The sequence below is a fragment of the Mastigoproctus giganteus genome, chromosome 5, assembly GCF_048544385.1.
Source record: "Mastigoproctus giganteus isolate SK-2022 chromosome 5, ASM4854438v1, whole genome shotgun sequence".
Lineage (NCBI taxonomy): Eukaryota > Metazoa > Arthropoda > Arachnida > Uropygi > Thelyphonidae > Mastigoproctus > Mastigoproctus giganteus.
The window spans coordinates 89,437,817-89,458,538 of record NC_143579.1 but is presented as its reverse complement, the minus strand read 5'-3'; the positions used below and the strand labels follow the sequence as shown (position 1 = coordinate 89,458,538).

The 20,722-nt window shown below is 38.2% G+C and overlaps 1 protein-coding gene across 1 annotated transcript in view; it reads left to right on the top strand.

The window, feature by feature from the left end:
• Positions 1–1,595: 1,595 nt before the first annotated feature.
• The window catches only part of LOC150085548 (uncharacterized), a 265,285-nt gene continuing 246,158 nt past the window's right edge, over positions 1,596–20,722 (top strand). The window contains exon 1 of the mRNA XM_090374108.1: positions 1,596–1,661. The gene's annotated coding sequence lies outside the window, so the exon portion shown is untranslated. The remainder of the gene's footprint in view (positions 1,662–20,722) is intronic.

Below are 20,722 nucleotides of genomic sequence, written 5' to 3'. Positions count from 1 at the left end.
GTTTGACACGCCTTTCTGTCCGTGTCTTCACATGCTCCATGATCAAAACACCAGCCGCCTGCTACGTATATCCCCTTCTCCCATACTACAATTTTGAATGGTTGTTTTGTTGCAAGCTGACCAACGACAGAATTCTTTTCGTTGTGTGTCGATTTGTCCCTTCGAATCGTTATTGGTCTTTCTGACTTCTTTGTTCCCTACTTCCTGGACTAAGAGAGCTACTTAACTTTCTTAAGGGATAGACTATGATAGGAAAAATATCGTCTCTCTCTCTCTCTCTCGCGCGCGCGCGCGCACACACACACACACACACACACACACACACACACACACACACACACACACACACACACACACACACACACACACACGTAGTGCCAGGGCGTATTCTTTTTACTTGTTATGAATATACCGTTAACCTTGTAAGAATGGTAAACTGTACGGTTAACCATAAGCTATTATGAACAAAAGCATAATGATCTGATCACTTTTTAACCAAATCTTATTGTTTAGTGAGGAAATTAGCTTAATAAGTCACAACTCGATTTCCCGTACTGCTCATTTTTCACTAGAAAAAAATCATTTCTTCGCGGAATATAATTATGATCATATAAAGTTTTATAGTATAAATTAAAATTCACTTGTAGAAACCTCTTTAAAGGATTCATTTGTTGTAAACAAATTTTAGATTGAAATTATTATTAAACAGCATATAAGAAATATGGAGATGGTGAGCTACAATGAACAAAAGCTTCCCAGTGCAGAAGAAAAGTAACTGTGAGAGTTTTAAATGTGGAAGTCTAGTAATAACATTTTTGGTTTCGTGTTGCCTTTGATCACAGTCCAATTTTTATCTCATATTACATCATGAAATATAAGTTTGACGAACTCTCCATTACTAGAATTTTCATAATCGAAATTGCTATGACATGTTTTTTTATTTTATTTTATGTTACAGCTTCATTTTCCTACTGGGCTGAATGCACCCTTTCTCCTCCGATCATCGAGGTTAAGCAGCGTTAGGCTCAGCTAGTACTTGGGAGGGTGACCACTTGGGATACCGTACCTGGTGTAGTTAGCTTTTAACAGCCGCCGTAGACGAGTAGTTTTGCGCTGGGGTACTTAAGTACACGTTCGCCTGACCGGGGTTGAACCCTGTGACTACTAAATATGGTGCTGTTTCTTGTATTCTCTCTCTCTCTCTATCTTGTGAATTCCTCTGACCGTGTGGTCGTCCCGGAGTATAAACAGAAAATTTATTTATTTATTTATTTATTTATTTATTTATTGCGTTCAAAGGCTGGGTAGAATTAAAAGTAACGTGAGAGAGAGAGAATCTAAGAACGGCAGTACCTCTAATCTGGAATTTGGAAAGACAAAATGTTTTTTATATTGTGATTTTTTGCTATTAATAGATAATCTTGTTAACACAATTTTAAATATTTTTGGCATATTTATGACAGTTTCAATTATATTGTCACTAATAAATATTTAACGTATATCACACTAAATCAAACTCGTTTCTTTACACTTTTTCAAGATGCTAAATGGAAGTTTTTTTCGGTGAACCCTTTTTTGGAAAACTAGTTTGCCTCTCTCTTGAAAAAAATGCTCCGGATGATCGCGATGATTGATGAACATCCTCCTTCCAGTGTGATTAGGTAAGTGTGTATGAAGTACGAAAGTAAACAGACTGATTGATTTTAAAATAACTACTCGAATTTATATATCTAAATCGGTTTTATCAGCGTAATCAACTGAGAAGTTGTACACTTGTTTTCTCAAAACATTAATGCAATTCCCCTTTCAGAAGTTAGTTTGGCGCATTATAGCCTTAGTAGCTAATGCGCCAATAAAAACCAAACAAACCCTTTCAGAATTGACTTTAGAGCTTGTTCATATACTTTATAATATTCTCAGTGTTAGGAAATCTTTATCGTTTAGGGCATACTTGATTTTTTTAAAATAGCCAAAGGTCGGTTAGCGCTAGTATGGCGAATTCAGCTGTTTAATACTATTTTTTGGCCAAAGATTGTTTCACATAAAGTGTGCTATGAGTCGACACATTATCATGATGAATAAGCCAGCCACCAAGCCACAATCATAGTTTAAATAATTATTTATACTATGATTTATACTCCTTTACGTCGTTAAGAATCAAAAGCTTCAAAAGAAATTGTAGCAGATGTTCTTTCCAGAATTTTGAGTTCGGAGTCCATGCTTTCCTGCCTCTTCTGCACTAAACTTCTCCACAATCATATCATGTTTGATACAGACATGCTACACGCTTCTTTATTGTCCTCTACTGCTAGCTGTACAAAATTTGTTTTTGTTTATACTCCAGCACGACCACTAGGTCAAAGGAGTTCTATTATTATGACAATGAATACAATCATTCTGCTCCCCTATCACTAACATCAAAAAAATGGGTATTGGATACTGGATATTAAGGTGGTTGAACCGTGTTACTGGTCACTCGAGATCTGTATGCTACTAACCTTGGCTGCACCCCTTGGTATCATTTGCTCATGGCAGGAAATATACGTATCGTATCTCAAATCCTCACCGATCGTCTTGACTCTCCAAATATCTACAACCCCGTTGTAGGCCCTAGGTTGTCCCACATCCTTCGCGATTACCTGTGGATTCTCCAAATCAGCTCTTTACAGAATTTAGCCATGCTTAGTAGGCTTTTTCCTGCTAACAAACTGCCTGCAAACGTACAATACTCTGAAGTTTGATCCACATAAGTTCTGTGGTGAGAAAGTCTGGAGAAAGAAGAAGATACAGGACATGTACAACCTAATACAGTTGTAACAGTTTCCATCTCTGATCAACTCCACTTTGTCCCTCTGCTGAGGAGAATATTGATCTGTATTTGAATTAATATCTGTATGTTTGTATGTATTATTATATATATGTACACTGTTTGTACGTATTACGATATGTATGTCAATATGTTTTTGCATGTATCACTGTATGTATTTACGTGTTACAAATATCTGTATGCTTTTATATGCTTGGTTTGGCTGTTATAAGTGTTGCTTCCATTCGTTTTTGTAAAGTTTTAGACGCATTAGTAGCCAATGTGCATTTTACGCTAGCTGAAAAACCTGGAATAACTCGTGGGGGGAACCCCACTCCCTCAGCCCACGATCGGCCAATAACAAGAACTTAAGAGCATTTTATAAATTCTTCTAGTGTACGACGGGATTCGAACCCAGACCTCTCCAGTCGGGTGACGTGTCGAAACCACTTTATTGCCACGATATAGGTTACATATAACTTCAGTGTAAGATGCAACGTTATGGTTTTATGCTGTTGTTGTTGTTGTTATTTGTTTTTTTTTTTTTTTTTTTTTAGGAGCATTAGCAACTAAGGCCATATTGCTCCGGGATATGCGGTGGTCATTCCCTGAATGACCTTTCCGCATCCTCCGTATTTGGTGGTGACGGGCTCGAACCCCGGTCTAATCAAGAAGCGTGTGCTACGCACTGCTGCTCCTTCCCACCTGGCTACGGAGGCGCCATGGTTTTATGCACTACGACTATTGGACCTTGTTCATACCACGAGAAGCACTTCCAGGTCGTGACACCGCCTAACTTCATAGTTGGGATAACACGCTCAGGTTATCCCAAGCTTTCTTCAGGCATTCTCCATACTGAAACACATCCATCAGATCGGAAGAACGTGATTCATTACTCCAGAGTACAGATTTCGATTGATCCACAATAGAAGCAGGTTGTGTTCACACAACCTGGACTATGCAACCGCAGCCCGCAAGCTTTAGTTTTCAAAAGCTTGCAGTTGCAGGCTGCAGCTTTTCCACAAAAATTCATGGCATGCAATTCTCTACGTGATTTGGAAACACTTCCAAGTTTGCCTGTAGCCGCTCAGATTCTTTGGTTCGGATGGCGAGATGAGGTAATCGGGCATCTCAAGGCTGACGGTGTGGACTGTCTGTAGTTGGTTCCAGCGGTTTCCAACAATTTTGTCCCCACTTTTTTTTTTTTTTTTTTTTTTTTTTTTTTGCAGTGGTAACATATTAGAAAACAAACTCTACAGGCCCCAGCTGGGATCGCTGTCTAGCCGCCCGGGCTATTAGAATGAACGCAGCAATTTTTCTACAGTGTATGTACAGTGTTAAAATAAAAAAGTTTAAGAATATATTTCTTATGAACAAACCTGAAAAATCATTCTTTCCATCTGGTGTAAAGTTACTCTTTCTTTTTACTTTTTCTTAGGCATGATTCGACATTAAAAAGGATAAAATACGAGGGAGTCATATTGAAACGAGACTTCCACCAGTTTAGGCATTTATCCCATCTGTGCAGGTTTTTTTTTTTTTTTTTTTTATTCTGCTCATAAGTATTTTGATTGCCGTTTGAACATGTCTGACGTCTTCACTTCATTGTCCGTGTGGAATGGACGTTCTGTAGATAATTTTTCAGTCTTCAAAAAACATGAAATGGTGGGTGATGGTGTCCGCAGACCCATAACTCAACATGCTAGCTTCCTGTCGGCATCATCTATCAAACAGCGAACGGCCGCGATGACTTTGCTAAGACAATATTTTCTTCTGTTGTTTTGATGAACAACGTTTTCTCTTCCCTATTTGGAGGATGTCCAATGACTTTTTTCCAACAACTACTAAGCAACCGCTCGTGACTAAACAAGTATCAATAGTGTCTTTTTAGCATTCTACCATATTCCATTATATACCTTTACCAACTGACCGTTGCGCGAGTGAAGGCCAGGTTGTGAGATTTAGCTGTTGGAGTGAATTTTTATTTCCGTGGTTTTGATTTTTAGGAATTTTAGCGATGTAAGTTTTGTAGCCCCAGGCTATGCGCGCATTGGTAACTTTAGTTGAGTTAGCTTAGTTCCTTGGATGGAACACAACGCTTTCTATGAGTGTGAGTTCAGTGACTTTTCTTTTTTTTTTTTGGCGCGAACTAAAAAGATGCGACGTACTGCATTCTTGTGCATTCTTGAGCACACGAATCTGCTGTCCTATTTAATGGGACATTAAAATTAATTCTAAAGAGAGCAAAAAAAAAAAAAAAAAAAAAAAAAACACCGCAAACCACTACTCAACAAATAACAAATCATGGAAGCTACCGATACACATTTGGAAATATTTAAATTTTTTAATGCTTTGTTATGAACATAAAATATTTTAAATAATTAAATACGTTATACAAAACTTCGTAGTAATAGGAATTAAATAGTCATAGTTTTAGAAATTAGTATCACTAATTACATTGAATTGCACTAATTACTTAATACAGTGAAAAGTAATTTCACCGATTAAAAAAAAAAAAACCTCACCGTATGATAAAAGAGTCCAAAATGGAAAATTTTACGAAACCGAACGCTCTTTAATAAACTGCCTTATTTTTAATTTAGAAGTAACCACGTTGCCCGTGGTTACTTCTTGATGTGCTGCTTTTTATTTATTTATTTTTTTTTTTATCAATTTGCTTGAATATATAAATCAGGAATTACTGTTTTCTTATATTAATCAGAGCAGAAACATGAAACGTGTGCGCATTATACTGTACTGCAGTGTTTCTCAAAGGGTGTGCCGCGTCACATTAGTGTGCCGCGAAATTTAGAAATTTCTTCTTCTATGACTACGTAGGTGTGCCGCGAAATTTTTCTTCTTTGGAAAATGTGCCACGAGAGTAAAAAGATTGAGAAACACTGCTGTACTGTATTTCAATTGTTATTAAAATCCAGGAGGAAATAACTAAAGTACTTTACAAGAATATTAATTATGACATTTTCACTTGATTTTACTGATTTTTCCTTCACCGAAGGTGCCCCACAGGCAGCGTCAGCATATCATCTCATAGAGGAAGCAACCTGAAACTGTGATCCCTCAGACACTGCTGTATTTGTTTCAGAAGTTTGATTGACTAATTCCTGGATATGATCAGTTTTTATTAATATTCCCTAGTGAAAAGGTTTATACAATTTTTATCTAGCAAATTAGCCCGGATTTCGATTTATTTATTAAAAGCTCCTAATCTCTCATTATCAATTACGAGAGCTGTAATAACAGTCTCAAGCGTTGATCATTTTTTCGTAATTATATCTTTAGCCTTTTTAGAAACTTGGTCTCCACCATGAGGAAGATCATATCTTTTCTCATATTGGATATCTTTTCATACATGATAGAAGGATCCTGTGATTTCTCTAGATTGTCGGTCTTGTCATTTTCTCCAGAACTTTCAGAAGTTTCAACTTCTTGAGTAGAAATAACTTTTTCCATTAAGGTTTTCTTGAATTAACTGTGATCGAGTTTCCCCAACCGGCTTTGGAGAAATATTAACTCTACCCTTTGAACCAGTTTTCTTAAAGTATTAGTCTTACCATCCATGTTAGATCTCATAATTCTCAATTAGAAATATTACAAATCGCGTTATCCTATAAAAACAGCAGTTAAAAGGGGGGGGGGGGGGGGTAAGACTAATACTTTCTTAAAGTATTAGTCTTACCATCCATGTTAGATCTCATAATTCTCAATTAGAAATATTACAAATCGCGTTATCCTATAAAAACAGCAGTTAAAGGGGGGGGGGGGTAAGATTAATACTTTCTTAAAGTATTAGTCTTACCATCCATGTTAGATCTCATAATTCTCTGTGAGGGCTGATGACCCTCCTATGTGTGTGTCCTGTGGCACAATTGTATCGATCAGACACCTTTTAATTGAATGTCCAGATTTTAGCAATATCCGTTTTACCGCTTTTAATCATCTGACTGAGCCGTATACACTCAGTCAGATTTTATCTGACAATGACCATGTGTCTGCTGTTTTTACCTTTTTAAAGTCAATAAACATTTTTGATCTTATATAAAATTTACATTTTTCTTTTATACATATGTTATACATCTTGACATAGTGACCTAACTATGTAGGTCACTGAAAGTTAAAAAATTTTTTTATATACGACCTGGTCTTGGCGCATTATAGCCTCCGCAGCTAATGCGCCAATAAAAACAAAACAAAACAAACAAACAATCATAATTCTCAATTAGAAATATTACAAATCGCGTTATCCTATAAAAACAGCAGTTAAAAGGGGGGGGGGGGGCTGTTAAATGTAAGCTCTGGTAGTGGGGTAGTTGTTCACAGCAAACTCTAACTATTTATAGATATACAGTATTATATATTATAGAGTCCCGTGGGATAATAAAGAGCAGGGGAACAGGGCTCTCGCGTAGCCGGGCACAACGAGTTACAACAAAAGTTTTTTTTTTTTAACTGGGCCAACGTGCCAAAGTGACACAGAACTTGTAAGAAACTTGCGGTGTTGAAGCTTTATCGCCTTCTTCTATTTTTGAGTGATGTAATCGTTTTCTTGATGGAAGGGGAAAGTTCAAGATGATTATAAGTCGGGACACTCTTCTGTTGCACAAATTCGAGTGAAAGCATCGGCAGGGTCAGGGAATTTTTGCATCATGATCGCTGATAACTTCGGATGCTAGTAGATGATTTTCGGATGCGTTTTAACTTTCTTTTTTATTTATTAGAATTAATGAATATCTATTAAGCCTGGATAACATTCCTTTTCATAATTTATTTTTATATTTTGTATATTTTTGCCGCACTTATATTTTAATTATGAAATATACTTCTTAGGAAATTCATATTTTAAGTCTGTTAATCAAGTTAGTGCTCATTTTGCAACGATACTAAGGATTTTAAATCTTCAAATTAGCACTTTGTAAATTGGTGAAGCTCGTACAATGTATCAGTAAAATAAACAAATAAATAAACTTAAGCAAAAACAATGTCACAAATTTTTACTGGGAAAATATTCGGTGAGGATTTGGGGAAAAGAAAATTGTGTGCGAAGTTTGATACTAGAACAAAAGGAAACTTGGTCTGTGATATGTGATTACCTGCAAACATCTTGTGATTACCTGCCAACGCTTTCGTGACTGTCATTATTGTTGGTGATAAAAGTTTCAGCTTCAAATAGCAATTGGGTAGGTAGCTTTCTTTCTGACCGTTCCATGCGTGTAATGGAAGATGACTTCCTGTCCTAAAAATTTTCAGCTAATGCTGATATTCCACAAGGTTCTGTTCTTTTTTTCCCCCCCTACCGTTGGGGAAGCACCGGAGTCAAGATTGGAGCAGAACCCTGTTACCTCTCCAGAAATGTTATTGCCCAGAAGTCGAATGCGAAATCCCTGTTAATCACTTTTCCAATTAAAAGGGATTGTGCAGTGTAACTATTAATCAAGACTTTTACACGCGTGTTGTACAACGCTTAGTGATGAATATTCGTCGTCATCGCCCTGAGATGATATAAGAGGAAATTAATTCCTCTTGCATGGTAACGCGCGCTCACTTCAAACTCTGTTTATCCAACACTTTTTGATCGAAAGACAAGTCACTGTCTTAACCATCCGCTGTATTTTTTGGGATTTTTCAGCATTGAATTTCTGTTGCCATGGCTGAAAGAAGCTGCAAAAGGCCATCGCTATGTGGACATTACACATATTCAAGCAGCTGCGAATGACTTCCATAGTTGTTTCAACAATCTCTAGTGTCTTTGGCGACACTGCATTGTTTCAAAGTGAGACTACTGATTTTTATAAGATCATTTCTGGGACAAAATTTGTATATTAGAAATCTCGCTTGCTAAAAATGACACAGACTGAATTGAGAACCTAACAGTTTTGAAGAGTAATTTTTTTTTTTTTTTTTATCGCATCATCTGTATATTGAACAGCAAAGAGACCTATAGTTCTTTTCCCGGGTCTTAATCACTTACTGACTTACGCTTTTTGCAGGTAGTCGCCCATTTGGTTAAGTAATTAATACTTACTCCACTTATGTAGGTTTAATTGCTGCTGCAACATTGCTGCTGCGACACTATGCTGCTGCAACAGGATCTGGAAAGGTTGAGCAGATGGGCTGAGAGGTGGCAAATGAAGTTTAACATTGACAAATGTAAAGTACTACACATGGGAAACAGCAACCCCAGAGCAACGTATCAACTCTGTGGTACTACACTGACAGTGGTAGAGAATAAAAGGGACTTGGGGGTGGTTCTGCAGGCAGATATGAAGTTCTCTGAGCAGTGCAGATGGGCTGCAAGAGTAGCTCATGGAGTATTGTCAATGATATACAGGAATTTTTCCAGCAGGGATAAGGAGGTGATTATTCCATTGTATAAGGCAATGGTCAGGCCACACCTAGAGTACTGTATACAGGTCTGGAGGCCTCATTTCAAGAAGGATGTAGAGCTGCTGGAACGAGTACAGAGAAGGGCAACAAGATTAGTGAATGGAACAAAGGGGTGCTCTTACGAAGAAAGGCTTAAGTTTTGCAAATTACAGTGTCTGGAGACTAGGCACCAGCGAGGTGATCTGATAGAGGTGTATAAAGCCTTGAATGGTTTAAGTATGCTCAATGCTGATGGGATTCTTCCTCTAGCTCAGAAAAATCACCTGAGAGGGCATAAATTCAAATTGAGGAAAGACAGATGTAGGATAGACGTGCGGAAATTTGCCTTTAGCCAGCGGGTGGTTGGTTGGTTGGTGGAACAGACTTCCATCCCTTGTGGTGGAGGTTGATAGCCTAAATAAGTTTAAGGCTCAGCTGGACAGGTATTTTGAACGAAAAGAGGGGTGAAGTGGAAGTGGGTTTTTTTTTTTTTTGGCTGATGCTGCATAAGCTTGCTTTCTTGCATCAAATGCCTCTACTAATGCTAATGCTAATTATTGTATGAACATAGATGAAGCAAATGCCATTTAATGATTTCAGCTTTATATACAGTACATAGTGGAATTCGGGAAATTTTCGTGTGGTATTGAACAAACACTCGAAATAGGAAGCAGAGAAACCTGTTCTCTGAGATAAGAAAAAAATTAACACAAATCGAATTACCTACTGGGAAATCCATTGGTTTCTAATAGATAATTTAGAGTTTAAAATTTTCTTAAATTCTAAATTCGAAAGTTTCAACTTTGATAGTGTTCTTATTTGAATCATGTAGTCACTTTATAATAGTTAATTTTAAGCCATTTTAATACTGTTTGCGTTTTTTGTGTGGAATTTGATTCGAGAACATTGTGCTACAAATGGGGGGAGGAATGCTTATTCAGAACCATAGTTGCTTTGGAGTCGGTGTAAATCAGTATTGAAATTACGTACTCGTATAGAAATGCTGATAAGGTGCCCATTAATACTGAAACGGACGTTTTGGAATAACAGAAACATGATCTGATATTTAGCCTAGTTAATCATATTCCTTTGGTATTATCAGGTCTCGGACAATGAGACTATGAATGTAGTATGAAGTATATTGAGACAGCAGCACATTTGCGCATTGCATCTAATATGTGTAGGCCCCGGGTGCCAAGCGATTCTTGAGGCCAAGCGATCTTCTGTGCTAATAGTACTGCGATTTTCTAAAGCGACTGCGTTTTTCCTTGTTTTATTTCGTTCATAAGTCTTTCTGTTGATTAGCTCTACTTTTAAAAGTATAGAAAGAGAGCCAGAAAAAGGAAAGTACCCTTTTCTTTATTGTATATATTAACCGTACTAACTATTACGCTTGACCACAAGCGGCACTGCTCCTGCCTCCCCATGGCGGGGCCGGTAACCTGGGTGGAAAAGATAATCCCCCAGGGCGAAAAGGAGCCGACATGGATAAAGAAAATCATCCAGCCTGAGAGCCTTCAAGCTCAAATACCATAGATTGGTATAATTCTGATGAAAGTAGTGCGCAACGTAAGCGCTTAAAAATAGATAATCATCAACCTGAGTACCCAACTTTCCTGATTATCCATTCCTTAACTAGTCAACCAGTGAGCAAACTCTCTCCATTTATTATACAGAGATTTCTAGAAAATGCTGCTGGATCACTTAAAATGGTCAAAAGGTTACAGTCAGGGGATTTGCTTGTGGAAACTACACAGTCGAAACATTTAGAATTGTTGTTAAAGATGACAACATTTGATGGTATCCTTGTTAAAATATCTCCCCACTCAACCCTAAATAGTTCCAAAGGTGTTATCTCTGAGTGGGATCTATTGAATGTAACAGAAGAGGAGCTTGTACAAGAACTTAAAGATCAAAAGGTCATACAAGCTAAGAGAATTTTGACTCGTAGAGATGGCAATCTCATTCCAACCCGTAGTGTAATTCTCACATTCAATACTCCAAACTTACCAAATACTGTAAAAGCTGGTTATCTAAATTGCCATATCCGCCCGTATATACCAAACCTAACGGTTATAAGTGTCAGAAGTTCGGACACTCTCAGGCAACATGTCGAGGAAACACAATATGCCCAAAATGTGGATCCCAGGATCACACACAAACTGCTACATTTCCAGTTTGCCCTAACTGCAAGGAAGATCATCCTGCATATTCTAGAAATTGCGAGTTATGGAAACTTGGGAAAAAATACAGAAATTTTCAAGTTGGAAAATAAAGTGACTTATCAGGAAGCGAGACGACAAATACTGAAAGATACTCCTGCACGTACATATGCAGATATTACAAAGAAATATCGTTCAATTGCTACACAAACCAATGACTCAGTTCCACCGAACATATCACTGCTGAATGGGCTAGAGCTCAGCTTTTAGTTCCTCAGCCATCCTTGAAGCAAAACAACAGAGACCAGACTTGTAATACTCCAATTTCCATCCCCACTACTAGTGGCATCAAGTCACAAAAGTGAGACCAGGATGGCAAAAGCTGAATCTCCTACTAAAACCCAAATTAATACTGCAGAAATGGATACAGATGACAAAACTCAACAAGAACCTATATTAGAAATTCATGCCGAAGAAGATATGGACACTGGACGGCCTACCTTTCCTAAAAAAGATAAAATTAAAATAGATCGCAATAAGCCTACTGCCTCTAAAAGACAACCGGATCATCCTACCACTAAAACTAAATAATGAAGTACATTTTACAATGGAATTGTAGAGGACTACGTACTAATACAGATGAACTTTATGACCTAATCCGAGATTTCAATGCCTGCTGGATTTTGTAGCGGTTTTGGTATCCGTAGGTCAGGTAGCGGTTTTGGTATCCGTTACTAATCCGTCTAGCAAATCCCCTTAAAAACTAATTTAGAAGTTGTTGCTGTAAGAATAGAAATTGGAATATCTTTATCTCTTGTTTCTATTTATCTTCCACCGAACCAAACGTATATATACAGAAACTTTGATGAGCTCCTTGCCCAGATACCACCTCCTTTTTGTTTGATGGGTGACTTTAATGGACACCACCCATTATGGGGAAGTCTCCATATGGATAAAAGAGGGCAGCTAATAGAAACATTACTGGACAAACAAAATCTAACTCTGCTGAACACCGGTGCACATACTCATGTTCATTTTCCCACAGGAAATACTTCAGCCATAGATCTATCTATCTGCTCCCCCCCGCTCTGTACCCAAGTATACATTGGGCGGTATTGGATAATCCCCACAATAGTGATCATCTTCCAATTACTTGTAAATTCCAAACTACCCCTACCAATCCGAAAACTCGCAGAAGATGGAAATTTACAAAGGCAAACTGGGAAAAATTTTCCTTAAGTACAGTTTTAGATAAAAACTTCATTCTGAACCAGTAAATAGATGAAACTAATGACCATACTACTAAACGGATACTAGCAGCAGCTGACGAAGCTATTCCTTAGTCGTCGACTCATCCACGCAGGTGCAAAAACTACTGGTGGAATGATGAATGTAATAGAGCAAAAAAAGAAAAGAACAAAGCTTGGAATATTTTCCGCAAGCATCCCACTATTATTAACCTTATAAATTACAAGAAATTAAATGCTAAAGCACGACAAATAAGAAGGAAAGCCAAAAAAGATTCCTGGATACAGTTCGCTTCCACTATCACCAAAAACACCGATACTAGATTAACCTGGAGGAAAATCCAACATCTGAATGGCAAATATCCATTGTCATCCTCTCCAATATTGATCTGTGATGGACAGAAACTGTCTTCCCCCAAAGACAAAGCGAACGCTTTTGCTAAGGCCTTTGCAAAAATTTCAGCAGCAAATTCATATGATGCTTCATTCCAACAAATTAAAGTGGTAGCAGAAAGGTATAAGTTAAATTTCAACACCGGTCTGTCTCTTCCATTTAATCAGCCTTTTATTATATCCGAGTTAACGGATGCTCTTAATAGAGCACCCAATAGTGCAGCTGGCCATGATGGTATATTTTATATTATGCTAAAACACTTGAATGATACTGCTTTACAAATTCTTTTAATATTTTTTAACAGAATTTTTGAGGAACATGTTTATCCTCGCTGTTGGAGACATTCACTTGTATTAGCCATCCTAAACCAGGAAAAGACCTCTCTAATCCAGGAAATTATCGTCCAATTTCCTTAACTAGTTGTTTGGGGGAAAACACTGGAGAAAATGGTTCTCAAGCGCCTCACCTGGTTTCTTGAGTCACATAACATCTTACATAAAAATCAGTATGGCTTTCGGCAAAATAGATCTGCATTAGATATGATGACCAAAGCAGAATCAAATATCAGAGACGCTTTTGTCAGAAATGACCACCTCGTTATGGTAAGTTTCGATTTAGAAAATGCCTTTGATACAACATGGCGTTTCAGTATTGTACGGGATCTTTACACCTTTGTTCTACGAGGCAGGCATCCTTTGTTTATTCAGAGCTTTCTCCAGGGCAGAACCTTTCAGGTTAGTCATCTAAATGCTCTTTCTAGAATTCATATACAGAAGAAGGGGGTCCCTCAAGAATTTGTCTTGAGTCCTACGCTATTTTTAATAAGAATAAACAATATCATCCATGATATTACAAGCACAGTAGAATTATATCACTATGCAGATGATCTCATGATTTCGTGCCAAGGAAATACTATGAATTCTATTTTTTTTTTTTTTTTTTTTTTTTTTTAATGTGAACCCCAAACACGAGAGGTATTAGAACCTATAGTACTTAGTACCGTGCTTGGGTTAAGGAGAAGTATGAGGAGAGGGGGATGCCGGAAACTTTGCTCTAGAGACTAAACATGGGTTTCACCACTTCAAGCCTCCAATAAGCAAAGTGGTGGTATTTCACCGGTTGATGAAAGTCATCTACCACCTGAAATTTTGAGATACAGCTTCAGACCTCAATTAACAAAATTGAGCTGTGGATGTCTCGCAATGGCTACCGCTTATCAGCACAAAAATCTAACTGTATTCATTTCTGTAAAAAACGTAAGATCCACCCTGAGCCTGAACTACATCTTAAAAATTTCACTATACCCCTTTCCAATAGTATCAGATTTCTTGGCCTAATCCTGGACAATAAATTAAACTTCTTACAACACATCACATATCAGAGAACCATTTGCTTGAAAAAATTAAATATCCTCAGTGTACTTTTTCATTGACGTGGGGTGCTGACCGATACACTCTGCTTCGGCTATATCGGGTATTAATCCGATCTCGCTTGGATTACCGAGCTCCAATCTATGACTCTGCCAGGAAAAGTGCACTAACTCGGCTAGGCACTATCCATCACAGTGCCCTAAGAACTGCTTTAGGAGCATTCAGAACATTCCCTGTACAGAGTCTATATATAGATGCACACGAACCTCCACTCCATCTTCGGAGGAAAATGTTCATCCTGAACTATTCAGGATGAACTTTTTCATCCTGAATAGTTCAGTCTTCCTTTTCATCCTATCTCGCCATACTTATTTGAGCCCCAAAGGATCATATTTTATCAAAACAAACCTAACGAAAATGGGATAAGGTTGCTACAGTTAACACAACGTTGGAATCTAACCATATTTTATCAAAACAAACCTAACGAAAATGGGATAAGGTTGCTACAGTAACACAACGTTGGAATCTAGACATGGGTAATGTCTTTCAGGAAATGAGCACTCACGGCCCTCCGTGGTCTGATTATACACCGGTCTGTGATTTCTTATTCCAACAATGGGGGAAAAAGCGAGCAGCAGACCTTAGCATCAGGAAATTCCATGCTGCACATGTAGCAGAAAATTCTCGTCGGTGTTTTCAAATATATACCGATGGCTCAAAAACAAGAACTGTACGACAGTGGGCGCAGTGGCAGTTTCTTCTATCTTTTCTACTTCTGTGTCCCTTCCAAAGGAATGAAGCGTCTATTCTGCTGAACTGTGGGCGATTAAAATAGCTCTGGATCACGTGATTAATCTGTCCAGGAAGCAAATTATGATCTACTCTGATTCTCTGAGTGCAACAAAATCATTGAAAAATCCATCCAAACCAATCCACCCCGTCTTGAAGCAAATTAGATCACAGAATATTGCGTTACAAGCTGTAAACCAATCAGTCACTTTCTGTTGGATACCAGGTCATGTAGGCATCAAAGGAAATGAATATGCAGATCAAGCCGCTAAACATCCAATCACTGCAAGATCTCCTAACTACCAAGTGCCATATACAGACTACAAATCAGTCATGAAAAACGTGTGTGAAGAGCAATGGTTGCAAATCTGGCAGGCTCAGTGCGGCAATAAACTGCTTCAATTTAAACAGGAACCTAAGTTGTGGCCATCAAGCATGCGATCAAATAGGCAAGAGGAAGTGAACCTGGCTAGGACGCGTATTGGGCATACGTATCTAAACGCATATTTATCTACTCAAGGGGAAAGATCCGCCTGTTTGTACATTTTGTCAGACTACACTTACGGTGAGGCATATTCTAATAAATTGCAATCATTAGAATAATTATCGAAACAAAATTTTCAAATCGCTTTCACATCTGCAAGAACCTTTGGCAATTACTCCATCTGATTGGAGATAATGTAAATCTAGCTGAGTTCTTTTATTTCAGCAGATGGGATTATTTTACAGATTTTTAATTGGTAATTCCACTACTGAATAGAATCAGGCATAATATGGCCTTAGCAGGCCTTGTGCCACTAAACAACATATCAACCAACCAACTAATATGTGTACTTTCAGTATTGAAATATTATGTATAAGATTAGAAATTAACACAAACAGATGTGTTTTTTCATTCCTGCAGTAGCTTCCTCTAAAAAATTTGTTTGATTCTCTTCTCAGTGTATTTAGCCCCTGTCTCCTTGGACATATATTTATTACAGATGTTAAGTATTTTGATATCAATTATCCAGCGTGCTTTTCTAGAAGATTCTACGTAAGCATATGATAAAAGAATTTTTCCATATACTGTATAGCGTAAAAAGACTTCTGTTGATGTCCTCGAGGTCTTTGTTTGCGTATGAGCAGATATTCAAGTTCAAGGGTGGGTGTGTTAAAAAAAAAAAAAAAAAAAAAAGCTACGGACCATCCCAGCGACATATGTAGTCTGATATACGACTCGCCTCCCATCTTTTGATAGTCCCACAACCTCTGTCCAAGAAAGCGACAGTGCAGAAGACGCTAGCGGCTACGTCTGGTCACCCTCCTCCGCTGATCTGCTCAAGGGCAGACGTGGTATGGAACCGTTGTTTGGGTCCGTCAGCGGGTCAGTGGGCCAGCAGGTCCACACCCAGCAGGCTCGGCTACTTCTTGTCTGCAGTCGTCCAAGACAAGCCTAAAAAACCGTTGTTACAAGAAAGAGAAAGGGAGTGCCTTGTTTGTGCCCGTCTCTCGTTCGTGGAGACTGGTAGTAGTGGTGTTGTTTACTACTGCTACTGCGGCCTTGGCAGGTCCCAACTTTTAAGTAAAAAAACACCCTACCCCATATTTCCTCCCCCTTTTTTGGACCCTGACGCATATACCGCTTTCTTACTATGTCGCTTTTGCGACAAACATGACCTGGAGTCATCTTTGGAGAGGACATGTAGGGTCATTCGTACTCGTTCCGCACTGTTTTGTACCGTATAACGTTACCAGGTACGGCGTAGATGGGATACAGGGGAAATTGAAAAACATCCTTGTTTAGTTGAAAAATCCCTTACGTGAACTGCTTTAAAAAGATTAACGGGTTCTCTCAAATGCATCCCTAAAAATGCCAGGTAATTTCTTTTGCGGAGTTCCCATGGCGTTCACAAACAAGTCAACAAATTGGGGTGCGATTCTGGCTGACAGTTACACGCTTTTATTTCCAGGTACTTCAACGATTGAAACTTGATCACTCGCTGGGTAGGGAACTGGATGATGTACCCCCTCCGTTTTTTTATCCACGACACCATAACATAATCATAATGCTTGATGAATGTTGTTTCTCATGAAAATAATAATTTGTAGAAAATAAGAGAAATAAAATAAAAATAAATTTTCTGTTTATACTCCGGCACGACAACCAAGTCAGTAGAGTTTACAATAAATCGTCAATACAAATATTTATCGTATTTAGTAGTCACGGGCTTGAACCCTGGTCCACTCAAGGAACGCGTGCTATGCACTCTCGCTCCTGACCACTGGGCTACGTCACCTCAATATGATATGTAGAACATTCAGTATGACACTCTCCAGTAATAAAACTAATATAAAATTAACGAAAAAATTATTTTGCGTTAATTTTATTTTCGTTTTAATTTTTGGAGAGTGTCATATGGAAGGTTCTATATCATATTGAGGTAAATTTCTGTTATTGAAATACAACGTAGAATGTACTGAGCATCGTAGCTCTGTTTTATACTAATGATATTCGTATTGAAAAGAATAATAGAATGTACCATACGCATGTGTTTATATTGAAATATTTTAGTACAAAAGTACACTTAGTGAAATGTGATATTCTGTTTCCTCTTTTGAATTACTGTAATTGTATACGCTATATGTAAATAAATATTTTCTGTTTATACTCTGGGACAACCACATAAGGTCAGAGAAGTTCACATGGTAGAAAGAATACAAGAGCATCACCGCATTTAGCAGTCACACAGGCTTGAAGCACAGTTAATTGAAACGTCGTGAACAAATGTACCTTCGCGTTTGACCATCTGGCTGTTGAGTACTTAAGTGCACATGAGTACGGATCGGTGGTTGCCTGGTCATATTTTGTGAACTGTCAATCTCAATGATGTCACATACCAGCTTTAGTAGTGATTGCGTTAGAAGTTCAGGATCATTGCTTCCAAAATGAGATGGCATCATTTTATAATTTCTTATGTAGTAACCAAGTTTCATAAAACGGGTTGTGTATCATGGGCAGTCGACAGCGACAAGGAAAAAAAAGCTTCCATTCTTCATCAGGATAATTATTTGTATAGACTTCTTAAACACTATAAAATACTCTAACAACTTTAGCTGATTTCAGAATGATAGAAAATGCTAGAACTCTTCGCAGACGTTTGTCCAAGCATGGCTTTCACTGGGAAGGGGGATCTTGGGAAGGGGGGACCGCTTCTGCCGAAGAAAGCTCCCGAATCTCAGTTGAAATTACAAAGAATATGCTAATTTGCCTCCGTGACCAGTATAGTTTGGGTTTCCAGATATGTTGATATCAAACCGGCACAAAGCTTTATGAACAAATAACTAAAAATAAAAGATTGCCTCTCACTTTCTGTTCGATATGGCATCTCTCATTAATCTTTTGTGTTTTAGTAAAGAAATGTTGTATTGCATAAGTAATTCAACATTTGTCAGCAGATGTGATCAGAATTTAAAACACTAGAGGATAATTTCGATGATATCGGTGGCAATGCGATTTCTTTCATCGGATCATTGTATTTCCATTAAAGAAAATATTCTTCCGACATTTCCATTATGGATAGGAATAGCAAATAAACATTTCATATCGTAAAAATATTTTTATATGTCTGAAAATACAAATGAGCACTTTTTTTTTTTTTTTACTCTAATTTTTTTTTTTTTTTTGTTGGTGCAACATAAGCCTCAGGCTTCCTTGCACCTTAAGGCTAATAATAATAATATAGTAATATAGTAGGCTCACTTGTCATTCATTTCATAAGTGTGCGTTTAAACCTCGTCGGAGACTGAAGGAATCCTTAAAAAGGTCTCTTCAGCCGATCTCAGACGGAGGAGCAGGTTTTGCTCTGGGTGAGAATTGCCTTTTTCTAAAAACGTTAACGGTGAACTATCAGACTGAAACTTCAGTGTAATGAAAAGGATATCATCCTGATTGCCTTCAGGAATAGTGAAGTGTAACTAGGTGGCGTGGTATGCGTTTATAGCAAAAAAAAAAAATAAATAAATAATATAATAAATAAAATGTGTGGCAACTTCTTCTTTCAAAGTACAATGTAGCCTAGTGGTCAGGCGCGCGGGTGCATAAGTACACGTGCCTTGAGTGACCGGGGTTCAAGCCTGTGACTGCTGAATACGGTGCTGTTTCTTGTATTCTCTCTATCTTGTGAACTCCTCTGACTGTTTGGTCGTCCCGGAGTATAAACGGAAAATTTATTTTATTTATTTATCAATGCAGTTAGTTATGTCCACCTTTTGGAGTCACTTGATTCCTATTGTAAGTAATTCGCCTCCCGACCGGGCTAGACGGGTGGGTAAAATGCCTGCCTGGCAACCCAAAGGTCGCGGGTTCGAATCCCGCCTCCGGCTTGATCACGGTAAAATGCAAAAACCTTGGGAGGTGCATTATGGCCACAGAAGCTGATGTGCCAACAATTAACAACAACAACAAAAAAAAAAAAAGTAATTAGTCCCATCAAGAGGATAACTGCATATATCAAGACGGATAGCCAAGTGGTCAGGAGCGAGAGTGCTACTGCACTCGCTCCTGACCACTTGGTGTTACTGTTACTACCTGACCACTACGTCAACAATTCAATCATTTTACAACTTCTCGTTTGGTAATCTCGCTTTCAAGAAAAACCTGCAGTTCTGAAATAGGACCGACAGACATAAAATGTTAGTTATTGCATTTCTTTATTAAATCAATATTAGGCTGGGCGTCTTTAATGTAGGATTTAAATTAATAAAATATAGTTTTCTACATCAGTGATTATTTTTGCAGTTGTGTTATCTTTAACTCCATTGAAAAAAAAAAATTTGCTGTAATAAAATAAATAAATAAATATAAATAAATATATATATAAAGTAAATTTTCTGTTTATACCCCGGGACGACCGCAGGCTCATGTTTGGTTGGTTTTTAGCAGCATTAGCAACTAAGGCCATATTGCTCCGGGATATGCGGTGGTCATTCCTTGACCTTTCCGCATCCTCCGTATTTGGTGGTGACGGGCTCGAACCCCGGTCTAATCAAGAAACGTGTGCTACGCACTGCTGCTCCTTCCCACCTGGCTACGGAGGCGCCCCGCAGGCTCAGAGGAGTTCACAAGATAGACAGAAGACGAGAAACATCGCCATATCTTAGTATCATGTCGGCTTACTAGTCACTCAAGCGCTTGCGCGTGTATACCCTCGAGTTGATTACCCAGCTGCAGCGGCCGTTGAATAAATTTTCTCTTGTACTATGGAACAACCACATATGGTCAGAGAAGTTCAGAGGATAGAGCGAATACAAGAACAACATTGTATTTAGTAGTCATGCGGCTTGAACCGCCGTCACCCAAGTGTTTGTACTTACTGCATACTCTAGTTGCTTCACCATTCAGCTACGTTGCGCAGACATACCGTAAGACAAAAAGGAAACTTCTGCAGAAAAATACATGATAGTACAGTAAACCCTCGCTATTCGCGGGGGTTACGTTCCTGAGAAATGTCGCGAATACCGAAAACGCGAATACTGAGTTATGGCTCCCATAGTAATAAAGGGGTTCCGTTCCAAAGTATGAAATATATAAG